Raw genomic sequence first — 18,213 nt, 5'->3', positions numbered from 1 at the left:
TTTTAATCAATGTAAGTCAGTGTGGATGCCATTATAGCACTAGAACTGGCAGTTATAGCAATATAAAGCATCTTCACATGTGTCCACACTAGGAGGGCTCTATGAATTTAATTATAGCAGATACATATTTTTAAATTTCATTAATATATTTGTGATTGTCTGTACCTATAAGCACGCTCACATCTACTGAATGCAGCACACAGCTTATGCTTTGTTTTTTCACCCAACTGGACTCTAAAATGCAAAAAAATCCAGATTTATCCCATGACTCCGATAATCAGAAGTTATGAAAGCATAACGGCATTAGGGCATATGAATGCCCGTGTCTCAACGGTCCTGTTTTCCGAAATAACTGGTAACAAACTTGCAAACAATTGACCATATTTGAGTAAATCATTCCACTGACATGATTGACCCTATATTTTAAATGAAGAACACAGTGACAGTTTCAACTTGGCAGCTTAGCTGGAGAACCCTACCCATTACCTAGAGATGTTTGATTCTTTTAAAGGTTTTGATAGCAAACCCCCAGAATTTTAATATTGTCTGAAACTCACCCATGAACGATTTTCACATTTATTGATCACCTTGATAAAAGGAAAACATATTTTACACTTACTGAAATATTATTTGATGGAGTTCTTATCCAAATGTGCACTGAAATGGCATTAGATATTTGTCATCTATCCAAAAAGCTGGATAGACTAAGAATTCAAAACACTTACGTTATGCAGTCTTTTATAATCAGCGTCTAAACTCAAACTTTAAAGTTTGTATGTATATACACACACAAAAAGTGGAAATAGATAATTTGAGGAGAAAAATGTCTTATTTTCCTTGAAACTTTTTATTTTTAATAAGATTACTTTTTTTCCATAAGTTAAATTATCTTTCCAAAACCAAGCTGTTATTTGTATCCTTCTGTTTGGAGAGAGAATTTTAAAGGGCTTAGCCTTGTTAGCTACAGACAGCATAAATGACTACAATTTGAGAAGCAAATCAGCTCACTCCAATCAGTTACTATCTTTGTGTGATTCATGCTTATTATCATTGCTACTGGTAGCGTGCTGTCTGTGAATCTTACTTTCACAGCAGTGCCGTTTTCGGGGACGATCCAATACCCAAGCACTTCTCAGCACTCACAGTTCCCCTCTAAAGTTGAAGATTTCCCAGATTAGAGGTTAAAAAAAGAACAGGCTGAGAGGGTTTAGCAGTTGAGGAAATGACAAAATTGGTGGTTTGGATGAGGTTGAAATTATATCTGATCTTCTACCCTTCTTTGACGATGGCCAGTGCTCATAGAACAGTGCATGGAAGATCACTGTGAGCCGACATTAGGTGGCTGGAGGTCTTAGGCTGTTAGTAAGTGTAGTTAGAGATTGGCCTACACCCAGAAGCATGAGGCTTTACCTTTCTTCCAAAGTTTTTGTTAGCATTAGCTATAATAGCTCTGGATAATCGCGTTACTTGTTTAAGTTTCCAATTCTTCTCTGAACCTGGCTAAATTCTTGGCCCCAGCGACACCCTGGTACAACGAGCTCCTCATAGGCTTAATCAAGGTCACCCCAGGATGGCGGTAGGGCTACAAGCGAGGTGTTCAGCAAGGTGTTCCGATGTGGGGGGAGCAGGAGGAGGCTTCATTGCATTTAGATGCGTGATTTGCTGAGCTAAAGCGAAGCACGGACTGAAATGTCTTGCTGAGGGAAAGCTGTACCCGGGTCTCCGAACTCCATGGTGAATTGGCTTTTATAGGCACCACCTGCTGAATGCTCCTGAGGCGGGATAGGGCCCTCAGCCCTGCCTTGCTCCACCTTTTTGGAGGACTGTTGCCACGTCCTGAACTACGTGTCTGTACTGGTTTGGCTCCATCGGCTTCTGAAGGCACCGGGGCGGGGAGGTGTGGATGTCCTGCGCGTTTGCAGTTCTGCTGCAGGAGTAATAAGCAGTGACACGTGGGAAGGCAGAAAATTTTGGCTGGTCATGTCTTAAGTGAACACTGCAAGACTTGTTTGACGATGCCAGCTGATCCCTTCGGGCACACGACCAAGTTACTCTCTCTCAAAGATTTGCTGCAGGCAGAGGTGTCCCGGGAAGCACACTTAGCCTGGAGCTGGTGCAATGCAATCTGCCTGCGCTGAGACAACAGTTAAGGGCAGTTAATATAAACCAGACCAGCTTGCATTTGCCACCCACAGGTAGGTAGTTAGCAAGGCTCAGCTGACACGGAGTAACTTGTTAGGCTGGGAGAACCAGATGGTGTCTCCGAGCCCCTATTCTGCTGCTTCAGGTCCTTCGACAACGTTCAGGCAATAAGAACATGTAAACATGCTGCCAGTTTAGTTGACATTTCGGTGTTTATATTTTGGTTGTCTGTCTTTTCTGTAGAAAAGACACATTTTAAACTTTATTAAATAAATGTAAATAATAATTAAAATCCCACATGACATTATGTATACCTATGCTGGTTTAGTTTTTTAATTCCCTGCCTATCCACTATGCTATTTGCCACAAGTGTCAACCGATGCTCTGCTATCTCTAACACCTATACTAATATTAATAGAGTACATTAACACTCCATTTTAATTGGCAGGAATTGATACAAACTCGACATGTCTCTGTTGTAAATAATAACATTTAAGAAAGTTCCATCAAATTAAGGCATTACAGACCGTGTTGGTCTCAGTGTAAAAGTGAAACTCATTTTACAGTGATAATTTTCAGGATTTTCTCACTATTTCTCTGTCATTAGTAGAGATCTTTTTCTCTGAGAGAAGTGATAAAATTAAAGATGCAGTTACATTGACAGGAATCCAGGACAGCATGAGTGCATCCTGGGTTTTATCACTCCTTCTCTTTGCGTGGCATATACCACAGAAAAGGACATCAGTCCTCTCTGAGCACCATGGTTGTTACAAAAATACCTTTAAAAACTGACAATGTTGTCTGACATATTGAAATCACAACATAATAGTTTTTGCCCGAGAAAATAAATTGAAATTATTAGAAATGTATGTACTTAAAGGATCACCATCTAATTATCTAGGGGTTTTACAACACAGCTATCACTATTATACCTGGTAGCTTTGAATGTCTAGAAGGGATTTGCCTATGCCATATATCATATAATATATGGCCTATATATCATATAATATATGGCCTATATATCATACAATATAAATGACACCATAATCCAGAGAAATGGTAAATATACACGTGTGTGTGTGTATGTATATATATATTCACATGATGTGATGATAGATGAAATTCATATGATAAAAGATTACATTTTAGAAAAAATACAAAACATTGAAATTCTACACAGTTTTTTGCCAGACTTCCATATCCCAATTAATCCTGGCGTATGGATTAAATACTAAGTTGTTAGCTACACAGAAACTGTTCATCTTTTATTAATATATCGTCTTCCTCATTTCAGTCATAGTATATTCACTGACTTCATTATGGGAATACTCCATCATGGCAAGAATAATCTTTTACAGAGAAACTGATTGTTTTAACAAAATGGTGCACGTCCCCCAATTTTATTTTTAGACTAGAAAGATTTAATTAGTTTGGATTTTCCCTTCTTCTATTCCAACTGTTCTTGTGATTAAGACATTCAGTTAAAAATTACTGTTGACTCATCAAACATACCCATAGTGGAATGGTTATTGACTTGTCAAACATAGCAAGAACTCTCCTTTGATTAAATTACGATCTTCTTAACTTATAATTAACTTAGCAGAAAATACACTTTATCAGGAAAGAACCCTCAAGGAATATCTAAACAAATGTTTATGTAACCAATGGAAGTACCAGTTAGCTTTTATGGTCAGATGTCATGTTATTGTTCTGAAGTGAGTTATAACTCCTGCGCTCAATTATTCTTGTTCATTAAAAGTTCAGTCTACAGCCTGGCTGAAAGCACTCTATCAATAACATAACAGTATAGACTTAATGGTCATGCCCAAGTGTGACCTCTTGGGAATTATGCTCCGGCTGTCCTACAAAACAAGGTCTGGATGGCAGGAATAGTCTATGGCAGTGTCTGTTTTATCTCAGGAACTACACCTCTTGAAAACAGCTGAAACCTTTCCCTCTAGCACAATTGCAGCCCTGTTAAAAAAGTCTTAAACAGGTATGAGTTACTGGTTGAGGGTACAATTTTGCCCTCTAGAGCAATGGATCTGTTTCTAGGGTTAGAAATCCCTCAAGATCAGACCTGAAGGCAAGATAGGATTCAGGGCAGAGAAGCGGTGAGAACACAGGCAAAGAGATTCTAAATTTTAGCATCCTATAGGTGCATGAATCATCGTATTTAAAGAGTGAGACCTTGTGGCTCTCTCACAATTACAAACTCTTAGTCTGATAACGGGACCCAGCTTGGCTACTTGTTGCACATTGCAATATATCTTCCATATCCACCAGCCTTGTACCGATGCCTCAGGGCATATCAGATGGTTTTAGTTACCTCTGTGAGCACAGTTAGTGCTCAGATGCAAACACATTTCTATTCTATCAGACTCAAAAAATAATAATTGGATGCAATTGCCTTCTCAAGGCTGAATTATTTTAATTTTTATTTTCATATAGATCCGCACAGCCTAATAAAATCCAAGTTAAGGTCTATCCTTTGGAGCCTGCAGCGAAGTCTTAGATGGGTTGCAGTGCATTTTACACCAAGTGCATTTGAACAGTCACCTGGGAATACATGAACACAATGCAACTTGAAAAGCAATAAGAGGAAGGACCAGAATGTCTGCCATGGGTAAAATCTAATAACGGGGTCAGTAATACTCTGGGAAAAGAAAAATGGCTTGTCCCTGAGGCTAGACGGCAGTGAAAGCATCATACACCACAGAATTAATCCGAAATGCTCCAGTTCCAAATGAACGCTGTCATGTCTCAGATTCAATAAGCAAAGTGTAAGAGCACTAGCTGAGGTTGTAGTCTGAACCGTCTCGCTCATCAGAGTTGCTGCTATGGAGCTACCGACAAAAGCCTGGACCAAACTGACAGTGCAGCAGTTCTAACCCTCTTCAGGTACCGTGAATTACTTGTATGATGAGGATCGATAGGTTGCAGTGCTACAGATAGGTATGTCTAAATTAAGCTAGAAAGTTTCTTATATTCAGTAATCTATATTATGTCCTCCCAGGAGGGCAGGAGCTTAGAGACTAGTCTACCCTGTCCTGCACGGAAAAAATCTTCTTTAAGAACAGGGCTGAATCACATCAGTGAAACTTCTGTCTGATTCACGTAGATTTAAGTCTGATTCTTGGAGACTATCAGTCTCTAATGGTGCTTATCAAGCAGCACTGACTTAATGTGCAGGAACTTTTATCAGAATAGATCCTAAGTTAATATGCATTGGCTTAAACAATTTTCATTGAGGACTGGGTTCCCAAACTGAAAATTTAAACCACGAAACAAAACAACAAAAGGTACTCCCTTTACCTGATAAAAGTTCACCAAGAGTATAGTTTGTAAGTTATATTTGCTCTCATTTAAAATAACACAGAATCACTGAGGTGGGAAGGTACTTCTGGAAATCATCAAGTCCAACCCCCCCCCGCTCAAAGCAGAGTCAATGAGAGCACATTGCTCATGGCCATGTACACTTCGATTTTGAATATCTTCAGGGGTGGAGACTTCACAATACCTCTGGGCAACTTGTTCCAGTGTTAGACCACACACAGAGTAAAAAGCTTTTTTCTTACGTTTAAATAAAATTTCTATCTTTGTCTGTGTTCTTTACTCACCACATCAGGTACTTAAACACATTGATAAGATCCCCATGAGCCTTCTCTTCTCCAGGCTGAAACTGTCCCAGCTCCCATGGCCTGTCCTTGATGCCCCAAGCCCTTAGTCACCTTTGTGGTCTTTGCTGGACTCAGGCCTCCTTGTCTCTCATACTGGGGAGCCCAGCATTGGACACAGCACTCAGGTGTATCTCACCAGTGCTAATTAGAGGTGAAAGATCACCTCCTTCAACCTGCTGCTGATGCTTTGCCTAATGCAGCCCAGGATGATGTTGGCCGGCTTGGTTGCAAGGCTCAGATTCAACTTGTTGTCCACCAGGACCCCCAGTTCCTTCTCTGCAAAGCTCTTTCCATCTGGTTGGCCTCCCAGAGTGCACTGACGCTTGGGGCTATTCCTCTCCTGCTACAGGATTTGGCATTTCCCCTTGTTGAATGTCATAAGATTCATCTCTGCCCAATTCCCCAGCCTGTCGAAGTCCCCCTAAATGGCAGCACACGCCTCTGGTCCATCAGTTACCTCGTATCACCTGCAAACTTGCTGAGGGTGCAACCTGTCCCCTCATCTAGGTCATTAATGAAGATGTTGAACAGAATTGGCCCCAGTATTGATCCCTGGGGTACACCTCTAGTCACTGGCCTCCAGCTAGGCTTTGTGCAGCTGATCCCAACCCTTTGAGCCTGGTAGCTCTCAGGAAACTCTCCTGCTCACCATGACCTTTCAAAGATAACCAAGAGTGGTCTCACAATGACATCATACAGCTCCTTTGGCACTTGTGGAGGCATCCCTGCACACTTGGCCAGTGAGTCTATATTCCTCCCTGGCCACCTGTCCCTGCTTCCACCACTCGTACATTTCTTTTTCGTGCTCAAGTTTAGTCAGGAGCTCCTTGTTCACCCATGCAGGCCTCCTCCTGCCTTTGCTTGATTTCCTGCACATGGTGATGGATCGCTTTTGAACTTGGAGGAGGTGATTCTTGAAAATCAATCAGCTCTCCTTGACCCCTCTTCTGTCCAGGGCTTCCCAGAGGATTCTTCCAAGTAGATCCCTGAACAGGCTGAAGTCTGCTCTCCTGAAGTCAAGGCTTGTGACACTGCTTTTTGCTTTTTTCCCCTCTTCTCAGGATCCTGAACTCCACCCTTTCATGGTCACTGCAGCCAAAGCTGCCCCCAGTTTTCACATCCCCATACAGTTCCTCCTGGTTTGTAAGTATAAGGTCCAGCAAGGCATCTTCCCTCTTCAGTTCCTCAATCACCTGCGTCAGGAAATTACCATCAATGCACTCCAGAAACCTCTCGAGCCGCTTGTGCCCTGCTGTGCTGCCCCAGCAGCAGATATTGGGGTGACTAAAGTCCCCACGAGGACCAGAGCCTGCGAACCTGAGGCTTGTTCCAGGTGTTTGAGGAAGACTATAATATGTAAGAATATTTCTAATACCGAGGAAAAAAAGACATTCGGGAATAGGTTCAGTTTAAGGTGCAGGTCCATCTAAGTTATTTAGGTCATTACAGATTAGGAGCCTTACAGCCCATTATATGAGAAATCAAGCAATTTATTCATACAGCACTGTCAGCTGCAATCCTTTTTGCCTCATTTGTCTCCTGCTGCAACTGTCTCAGAATGGATGGTGTGCACAGCGAAGCTCCCAAGAGCTTTACTGTACTAGAATAGACTATATGATAATGTTTGGCATGAAATAATGAATAGCCAGAGGGCCTAATCCTATGTGGTCTTGACCATTTCATGGAACACATGAAGTATCCACAGTACCTTGCCAAGTAAGAGAAATTTAAGATCTCGGGGTATCTTAGAAGAAGAGCTCAGAGGCTTCTAATAGCTGACCTATATGCTGAATTAATCAGATTATTGGTGCACTGGGTTTATAGATCAGTTCATATTGCAGTCAAGTCATATTCATACTCCATTTTCAGTACATTTTGCATCTGAAGAGGCTGAAAGCAGTCATGCACAAGGAGATGCTTAATTATGAGATTGCTGTTCATGGGCATGAAGGTGAGCCGTGCAGTAGTGCGGGGGCTCTAAAACCCTGCGTTATGTTGGGCAGTTTGTCTGTGCAAAATATGATTATCAGTAAATGACACATGCAAAGATGGTAAGGAATCACGTGCTGTTACGTCTGCAACAGTCCCCTCTGCTATTTCTGACCTGTGCTTCTCTTTCTAGTGTCTCTGTATTGCAGCCTACAAACAGGATCGCTAAATCCTTCAACAGCCCACAGATCACATCCTGAAACACTCATGTATCAAGGCTTTTGTTCAGTCCAAGTGAGTCTTTCTTTTCAGAGAAAATTACACACCCACTTGGGACTCAGGGTATGAGGAGAAGTGTGGTGGGTTGACCTTGGCTGGATGCCTGGTGCCCACCAAGCCGCTCTGTCACTCCCTTCCTCAGCAGGACAGGGTGGGGAGAAAATAAGATGGAAAAAACCCCCTTGTGGGTCAAGATAATGGCAGCTGAATAAAGCAAAAGCAAAGGCTGCTTGTGGAAGCAAAGGAAAGCAAAACCAATTTATTCTCTACTTCCCACCAGTAGGTGATGTCCAGCCACTTCCCGGGAAACAGGGATTCAGTATGAATAGTGGTTGCTCCAGAAGACAAATGTCATAATAACGAATGTCCCCCCTCCTCCTCCTTTCTCTTAGCTTTTGTTGCTGAGCAGACATGACATGGTATGCAATATCCCCTTGGTCAGTTTGGGTCAGCTGTCCTGCCCATGTCCCCTCCCAAGATCTTGCCCACCCCCTGCCTACTGGTGTGGGGGGGGGGGGAACGTTGGAGAGACAGCCTTGATGGTGCGTGAGCACTGCTCAGCAGTAGCCAAAACACTGGGGTGTTATCAGCACCTTTCTAGCTACCAGTCAGTACTATGAGGGCTGCTATGGGGAAAATTAACTCCATGTCAGCCAGACCCAATACAGGAAGGAAAACTGATATCCTCAGGTCTCATCTCAGCCACAGATGCTGCTACACCCGGCATAGCTGAGCTGTGGGAAAGTCAGCAGTGACTTCAGCTAGCTTGATAAAACTACAACATCTAGCACTGGATGAATTACATAGAAACTAGTGGCTAAAATGCCATCGAAGTTGTGTCACTGTTGACAGGAATAATGTCCCCTTGACTACCAGAACAACTTTGGAAGTACAGATGGGCTGGTGGGAAAGTATGGAGAGTTTTACAAATCCCCAAATGATCCATTTGGGGAGGGATAGCCTTTCTGGTCACTTCTGTGGTGTATTGAGCATGCCTGGCTGCCAGCAATAGTCTGGGATGACTTAGTTTCCTTTTCATGAGGCCTCACTGACAGTTTTTATACAGAAATTATTGATCTAAACCAAGCCCTACTCAGAAGTAGAAAAAAAGGCTGACAGACTTATGAAAATTATTGTAAACACCAACAAAAGGCTCTTGAAATAAAAACCCAACGAAACCCCTTAATCTTAGAGAACAGCTGCAAAAGGCACAGAAAAAGTTGGGCAAAACACCCAGTGCTGATGGCAATTTTCAACATCTGTCTGGGATGCTTGGTAAGTCTGCTGCCTGTGGGTATCTGTGTACACAAAAAGAGAGGGCAGATCCTACACTCGTACTCATAGAGACTGATGCTTTGTAGCCTGAACAGTTGCACTGAAATCAGTGGCATTGCACAGGGAGACAGGATTTGCTCACTGTAAGTAACGTTTATCTGCCCAAGAATAAAGTGCTTGAAAATTAGAGATGATTTCCTGAACTTCCACCCTGTTTTGTCTCTTCCAGTGACAATTTAACGTTTGCAGAAATCCACTCTAGCTCACTGAGGAGTTTTTCATGGTTATTCAAGATTCAGAATCACAGATGGACACAGTGGTACCCAGTCATTACCAATGCCTACTGTGTCTTATCACAGCCCAACCCTCAATATTTAGATGTAAGAGCATAACATGCAAGTGAAATGCAACATGAGTAATGACCCAGTTTAGAGAATTTCTAAATAAGCAGCAACCTCTCTCCTGTTACTGATTGCAGAGAGGCAGAGACATATTGAACTGCATACCTATTACCTTTCGGGGACACATCACGCTGCCATTCACAGGAGCAACTGAAACATTATTGTTGCTCCCTTCAAGAGAAAGGTCAAGAAAGAAAGGAATTGCTTTATACCTGCAGAGATGAGGGTTGGGGTTTTTTTTAGAAAAAAGGGCTTTTTTTGTTCCCTTTCATCTTCCTAAGAAAGTATAATGCTTCTGGACATTTTTACGCTGAAATATATTAGTGCCTATTGTTAACAATAAATCATTTTTTGAGGCACATTATAAATGTATTGCCACAGCATTTCACTTGCATGAGGAGCTAAGCCCGAGATCTGACTATATGTCCATACTGTCCCCCATTACAGCAGCTTTTATTAATAACATAGCAAAGCCCAGAACCCTCATTTGTACTCATTCTCAGCCAGAACCAGGATCTGATTTTTGGTTAATACAACTGAAAAACATAGTGTTTCCCCAGATCTAACATCTCCTTGCCCCACACAGACAAGGGAACAATCCGGTCTTACTGAAGACTTCTGCTGACTTCATGCGGTGATGCTGCTGCTGTGATGGCCAAATACTGCCCTCGTGCAACCCACACGAACCAACTGCAAAACATTGTCACAAACATCAAATATCAAGAAAAGTCACATCCTGCTCAGAGCAAGCTTTTCTTATAAAAGTGGTGGATATTTTTGCCTGCTGAAAGGTTTAACAGAGTGGTCTCTTGAGCCAGCTCCTCCACCTGGTGTATTCCAGCCAGACTACATCAGAGTTTCTGCCCCAAAAAACTCTCTTTGCTTTCTGACATGCAATGGCTCAGTGGAGCATGTAGGGCTGCCTGTTCCTCCAAGAGCAGGCCCAGGCACTGAGCTGATCATTACACGGGACAGGACTCCTGCGTTGGCCACATCAGTCGATGCGACTGCTCCTTTTCTCAGCCCACCAAAAGAAACTGGGATGTTAAAGGTAGGTTTTAGTACAACAGGATTTAGAGCAAAGCTATGGTTTGGAGAATTCAGAGAGATGGAAATATGCCCACTGTCTCCTTGCAGCACAGGCTGACGTCCCTTTAATCTTGCTCACAGCAACTTTTCGAGTTTTCCCCACTCTCGGCAACCTCCGAGTAGACTCCTTGGGACACCAAGGGAACACCTTTTCTTGCTGTCCTCTCTGAGGCCTGGCTGTACTGGCTGTCTTTTGCTCTTTTGATTAGTCCCCCCTCATCCTCCAGGCTCTCCCTTTGCTGCTTCTCCTTCCAGAGGTCTCCCCTTCCCACCACCCTCATTCATACTCCAGGGAAGGAGCAACTCAAGTGCCCTTCCAGAAGCAACCACTTCACCCCAAAACAGCAGCCAGGAGGCCACTTTTCTTCCTGCTGCCCAGAGACAAAACTTTGAACAGGGAATAAGATACAATAAAAGTGTTTATAAAGACAGTGCTGGGTACGGGCTCCTTCCACCCTTTATTGCTCATTATTTAGCCTGCTCTCGGCACAGCGCTTCAAGGCTCAACAAGAAAGGCTCCTGCGTGCTGAACACTGCTCGCACTCTGCATGGTGGCCAGGTCTGGTCCTGGAAGCCTCATCTCAACAGGCAAGACCAGAGAAGGTTAGAGATAAGGAGGGTAAGTAACGCTGTGTGGACCTCAGTCCGTCTGGTGCAGAGTTTCCAGATGGGGACGTTCAGCCACATTCTGAACTGTAAAAAAAGAGAGAAGAAAGTCCTTTCTGTTTGTGTATATATATATTTATTTATTTTTATATCTATATCTATAAAAGGAATGCCAGGAGATGTTGCTGAGCAGCTGAAACTTTATCTTTTTCTCATTACAAAATAAGAAAAAGTTACTAAGTAATTCAGAAATACCAGAATGGGTTTTATGCTTTTTGACCACTTTTAACCTGTTTTTAGCACTCATTTCAAACAAACAAAAAAACCACCTACCCATTCTGGAAGTCATTTTAGCAATGAGACAGCTGCCCTTTCCATTGGGAACCAGGCTCCCAGCTATGAATCTTTACTTAATCTATAACACACGTAAGAGGGCCATCACCTGTCATGGCACAGCCAACGTTTCTTTTCTTGGTGGAAGTGGAACTGCAGGAAGGGTGTAAACGAATTAGAAGGTAAACATAAGCTTTGCCATACATGAGTGTTCATAGGTTCAAAACACCGCACAAATTAATGCTGAGGAAGAGCGCTGTACTTGGAGACATGTAGTTGAACTCTTAAGCCAGAGATTTTGTAGTAATTAGCGTTGCTTCCCCGTAGCAGCAGTGTAGCAAAACTCAATACAAGACCTATAGGAGGGAAAAGTGATTTTATTTTAAAACATACAGCAACAGTCTCACACCCACCTTCTTACAAGTGCCATGCTATATGTTCAAATAGCCAGTATACTTATACTCATGTATATCCCAGTGCTTTGGCCAGGTTTCCTTGCAGAAACAGGGAGGAAAAGGGATGCCGGCTACCCAGCCCTCATCATCTCCTCATCCTTAGGTTAGCCTTCAGGTGCTGCTTTTGGATGAGTCTTTCTTGTACTGTTTCGGATCTGAAAATGGTTGCGATCTTTTGCCTCTCCATTCTGTCCCACTCCTGTGAAGCATTAGGATTTTCTTAATAAAGTATCTAGCCTTTTTACCTGGAAGCTGCTGAAAAGGATTTGTCCTTCTCTTCTATCCCATCATGTCTTACTGGCATAGGTATGTGATCTGTCTTTTTTTTTTTTTTTTTTTTTTTTTTCTTTAGATTGCCCCTTCTTTTAGGATGTCCCTTGCTTTAGGTTATCCTTTGTTACCTGTTCTGACTTCATGCAGATGTGCTGGGAATGTAATATGCTGTAATATGCCATCGGCACCAGCCTTTCCTACAGCCCATCTCCTGCCATCCATCCTGGTTCTTCCACACCCAGACGGTCCCATTCATTTTCCATTTGGAGCAGTTTTAATGCTGCTATTACAAACCTCTGCAATCCTAATGGATAAGATAGAGCTAACATCAAGTTCTGTTTTGCCAGCCTCTTTAATTAAAAAAGAAAAAAAGAATGACCCTCCCATGTTATAACTGAAAAATCAGCACCCAGCAATCAGGAAGATGCAATCACCCTATTTCTACTTCTTTCCTCAGGGCAGCTCACACAGAAAATAGATACGTTCTGTGAAAAGAAGCATTGCATTGCTTATATTTTATCATCCCACTGCTGAGTTTTATGTATTTGATTTGGCCTTTTAGTCAATTTCTTGTAATTGATTCTCCCCACCCCCCACCCCACCCCCCAACTGGATGCAGTTTCCTGCCGTTATTATCCTGCTGAAATTTAAACCTGCGCATACAATCTCAGGGTTAATAGAGGGCTGCAGGAAAGGAGGGAGAAATGTAACTGAGTGACAAAATTCACAGCCTCAGCAGCCTTATTAATGTATGAGATTTAGAAGGAAATCTTTGTGAAAAGTGACAGTACAGTACAGACTGCAGACTCAGTCACCCAACCTGCAAATGTTGAGCTTTTGGAGTATTCCTACTTATGCCTAAACACTTAAAGGGTGAGGTGAGAGGGTCCCAAAATAGGATCAGAATTTTAAATGGGCTGAAGGGATTTACCAGAACCTTGATGCAGAACTGGGGCTCACAAAGGGGCTGGGAGCAAGAAGTGGCGCAGCAGGACCAAGAGCAGAGTAGTGAGCCAAAAGTCAAGAGACTGTCGCTTTGGGTAGCCCGGTTTCCAGGTGAACTAACGGCCTCTCAGAGGCCACAGCATGTCTGCTTTCAGGAAGATTGATCTTCTGAGATACTCTAGTTTCCTTCAGTCATCAGTGCCAATGAGAGAAAAAGTCTTAGGGAATCCCATGTACAGTCCAGACCAAAAATCCTATTTATTCTGGCTAAACACTAAACAGAACAATAGAGGAGGCCATCATTGTATATTATATCACTGTCACAAGTGTTGAATAAGTAAAGAGAGTAATAGAAAAGAAAATTAAATGAGGTTTTAAAAACCCCACATGCTGTGTACATTATATTTCCTTTGTTAAATATAATCATAAGGATTCTCTACAGTTAGTTAAAATTTTTGGAAATTTTTCCTATCTTACATGCAGAGAATCAGGGTTGGAATTGCTGGACATTTAAGAATGCACAATGTTTCCCAAACTTCTGCAATCCTCCTAGGGCGAAGACATCACTTTTAATATCTTTGGTGCTTGTGACCATACTTAAAATTTATCACCTGTCACATTGCTAAAGTGATATCAGCCCTTCTACATAGCTCTTAAAAATATTCTCTATTTAATGAGATAATTTAGAGGTCCCAGAGATCACTTCAAGTATAAACATGCATATATATCTTAAACTGCAAATAGCAAAATGTGCTTGGAGAAGAGCGAGCTAAATTATCAGCCTAGTGAGATGTTACCACGAGAGAGAGAGAGAGAGATTAATTTAGCTTGTGCACCTCATGCTAAATAGCATCTGCTGGATCAAGTCAGCTGATCCAAATGAAGCAATTAGGAATAATTGGCAGAAGTACATGTTAGTGTCTTTCCTCTTACCGATACAGAAAACTCTTCATATGCACATGCCTGTTTCTCTATGGCTGTACAGAAAGGCTTCAACTTCTCCTCCTGCCCCACCTGTCATTCAGAGGGAACTGATAAAACTGATGCTCTGTTAATATCCTGCACCTGACCACCTCCTAAAGTTGGGCGTCGTTATTAACTTCCCAGATGTCATTAAATGCTTCTTTTTGTTTTTTTTTAAACTTAAACATACACACACACTCACACAGCGCTTCAGCCTACCGCATGTCCAGGATCCATGGCAACCAGCAGAGAAACCTCAGCTTGCTCGAGCTGCACTCCCCGACACCTTCTTCTCATCACACAAGATACCCTGGCTCTCAGTCAAACAGGGTGCAAGCCTTTTCACTTAAAACTCACTGTTCAGAAGGGGTAGCCAAGCATGTTTTATTATTTTATACTGTAGTCGAAACTTCCACCTTTTCTTTGGTTATCACATGCTGCCCATATTGTTCAGGATATGGAAAGGAGTTGTGTTTTTTTTTAAATACACATGGGCTCTCCCTCAAAGTTTCAAATTCAAGGTTCAAATTGGGATTGACTTTTTTTAAAAACAGCTAGATACATCTACATCTATAATGCACGGGGGTGGGGGAAATCAGAGTTAGCCATGAATCAGCCTGGGTACAAGAGTGTTAGCACCCACAGGCTTCCTGACCTAGCTAGTACACTTTATTTTACCACTCAAGTGCTATTTTGCTCTCAGCAGAAGTGGTACAGATGAGGGCATTAGTAAGGCTGTGCTGTGGGACACGCAGCGGGGACAGACACCTCTGCACAGCGGTTTAGGCCAACTGCAACCTGAAGCCCCCCCAGCCATCCCTGCCCCATTCCTGCAACACCCTGGAGCTTCCACAAAGTCACTGGCAGACCTGAACGCAGACCCTCCCGAAAACCTCTCTCTCCTCGCTGGCTGCTGCACCACATCCCCAAGAGGCTCCGGGCATTACGCCGCGCTCTTCAGCACATTGTGGAGCCCACACCACTTCCTACGTTATTTCAACCTAAAGTGAGACAGTCCCAGCTGTATCAGGCAGCTCTATCCCTGCTGATCGTCAAATCCCTGCTGATCGTCAAAAGCAGAGTTAAGTCCCATCCATTGAGGTGAAAGTGAAATCAGTGATAGCTTTGATGTTTTAAAGGGAATTTTAACACATACCAGAAATGGCTTTTCTGAAGAAATGAATGATTTGGCGGGGGGGGGGGAACCTGCTACGGTATTTGGGAGGGGAATGCAAGAATGAGAAAGTGAAAACTGAAAATCTTCATAAAGGACCATTGAATGGCTTGGGTTGGAGGGGACCTTAAAGATCATCTAGTTCCATCCCCCCTGCCATGGGCAGGGACACCTTCCACTAGACCAGGTTGCTCCAAGCCCCATCCAACCTGGCCCTGAACACTGCCAGGGATGGGGCAGCCACAGCCTCTCTGGGCAACCTGTGCCAGTGCTTCACCATCCTCACAGTGAAGAACTTCTTCCTAAGATCTGATCTAAATCTACCCTCTTTCAGTTTAAAGCCATTACCCCTTGTCCTATCACCCTTGTAAATGCCCTTGTAAAAAGTCCCTCCCCATCTTTCCTGTAGGCCCCCTTTAGGTACTGGGAGGCTGCTATAAGGCCTCCTGGAGCCTTCTCTTCTCCAGGCTGAACAACCCCAAGTCTCTCAGCCTGTCTTCATAGGGGAGGTGCTCCAGCCCCCTGATCATCTTTGTGGTCCTCCTCTGGACTCGCTCCAACAGGTCCATGTTGTTCTTGTGTTGGGGGCCCCAGAGCTGAACGCAGTACTCCAGGTGGGGTCTCAGAAGAGCGGAGTAAAGGGGCAGAATCCCCTCCCTTGACCTGCTGGCAACACTTCTTTTGATGCAGCCCAGGACCCGGTTGGCTTTCTGGGCTGCAAGCGCACATTGCCGGGTCATATTGAGCTTCTTGTCAACCAACACCATCAAGTCCTTCTCGTCAGGGCTGCTCTCAATCCACTCATTGCGTAACCTGTATTTGTGCTTGGGGTTACCCCGACCCATGTGCAGGACCTTGCACTTGGCCTTCTTGAACTTCATGAGGTTCACACAGGCCCACCTCTCAAGCCTGTCCAGGACCCCCTGGATGGCATCCCTTCCTTCCAGCTTGGTTTCATCAGCAAACTTGCTGAGGGTGCACTCAATCCCACTGCCCATGTCACCGACAAAGGTGTTGTACAGCACCAGTCCCAATACTAACCCCTCAGGAACGCCACTCATCACTGGTCTCCACTTGGACATCGAGCCGTTGACTGCAACTCTTTGAGTGTGACCATCCTCATCCACCGAGTGGTTCATCCATCAAATCCATGTCTCTCTAACTTAGAGACAAGGATGTCGTGTGAGACAGTGTCAAATGCTTTGCACAAGTCCAGGTAGATGACATCTGTTGCTCTTCCCTTATCCACCAACACTGTAACCCCATCATAGGCGGCCACCAAATTTGTCAGGCACAATTTGCCCTTAGTGAAGCCATGTTGGCTGTCACCAATCACCTCCTCATTTGCCACGTGCCTTAGCATAGTTTCCAGGAGGATCTGCTCCATGATCTTGCCAGGCATAGAGGTGAGACTGACTGGCCTGTAGTTCCCCAGATCTTCCTTTTTTCCCTTTTTAAAAATGGGCGTTATGTTTCCCCTTTTCCAGTCTGTGGGAACTTCCCCAGACTGCCAGGACTTCTCAAATAGGATGGATAGTGGCTTTGCCACTTCATCTGCCAGTTCCCTCAGGACTCACGGATGCATCTCATCAGGTCCCACGGACTTGTGCACCTCTGGGTTTCTTAGATGGTCTCAGACCTGATCTTCTACAGTGAGTGGTTCTTCATTCTCCCAGTCCCTGCCTTTGCCTTCTGTGACTTGGATGGTGTGGCTGGAGCACTTGTTAGTGAAGACAGAGATAAAAAGCCATTGACTACCTCAGTCTTCTCCATGTCCCAGGTAATCAGGTCTCCCATTTCCTTCCAGAAAGGGCCCCCATTTCCCCTAGTCTTCCTTTTATCTATAGGTTTTCTTGTTGCCCTTGACGTCCCTGGCCAGACTTAATTCTATCGGGGCTTTAGCTTTCCTAACTTGTTCCCTGGCTGCTCAGCCAATTTCTCTGTATTCCTCCCAGGCTACCTGTCCTTGCTTCCACCCTCTGTAGGCTTCCTTTTAGTGTTTGAGTTTGTCCTGGAGCTCCTTGTTCATCCACACAGGCCTCCTGGTGGTTTTGCCTGACTTTTGCTGGGATGCATTGCTCCTGAGCTTTGAGGAGGTGATCCTTGAATATTAACCAGTTGAGAATTCAAGTATGTCATGTTGGCCACATAGAAGATCCATCAGGCTGACTGACATTTCTCTGTGCAGCTCTGAAATATAGAAAACAGGGACACTCACATACTGCAGTCAGCCAGAGGCAAACAAGTATGTCTGATGACAGTCGCCGGGGGCAGTGATGGTGACAGACCACTCTGAGAACTCCCATCCTCACATTAGCACCAGTGCAGCTGCCACACAGCAGTCACAGATAGACAGACACGGGAATTTCTAAGAAAATAACACACAATCTTTCCCCAGGGAAAACACTGTTATGAGAGAAGAAAGGGGAGGAGAGGGAGAAGTGCAAGAGAAAGGCATGCGCTCGGTTGTATATTTTAGGCAAAGAGGTGTGTGGGAGAATTGTAAGTCTTCATGATATACTGCAGCTGCTACCAGGGGTTAAGTCCTCAGGGAACTCTCATTTGGAGGAACACCAAATAATCCAAACCCGAAGGAACAAGTACCCTGCTCTCCACTCCCCACCTCACCCCCTCAATTCCTCAGCTAAAACAATCCAATGCACAATATA

The 18,213-nt window shown here is 43.7% G+C and overlaps 1 protein-coding gene across 1 annotated transcript in view; it reads left to right on the top strand.

The window, feature by feature from the left end:
* PRSS23 (serine protease 23) overlaps nt 1-18,213 on the top strand; it is an 898,595-nt gene that overhangs the window by 594,814 nt on the left and 285,568 nt on the right. The window lies entirely within an intron of this gene.

Source organism: Accipiter gentilis, chromosome 19 (assembly GCF_929443795.1).
Source record: "Accipiter gentilis chromosome 19, bAccGen1.1, whole genome shotgun sequence".
Classification (NCBI taxonomy): Eukaryota; Metazoa; Chordata; class Aves; order Accipitriformes; family Accipitridae; genus Astur; species Astur gentilis.
The sequence above is the reverse complement of the archived record's forward strand: the minus strand, read 5'-3'. Positions and strand labels throughout refer to the sequence as shown.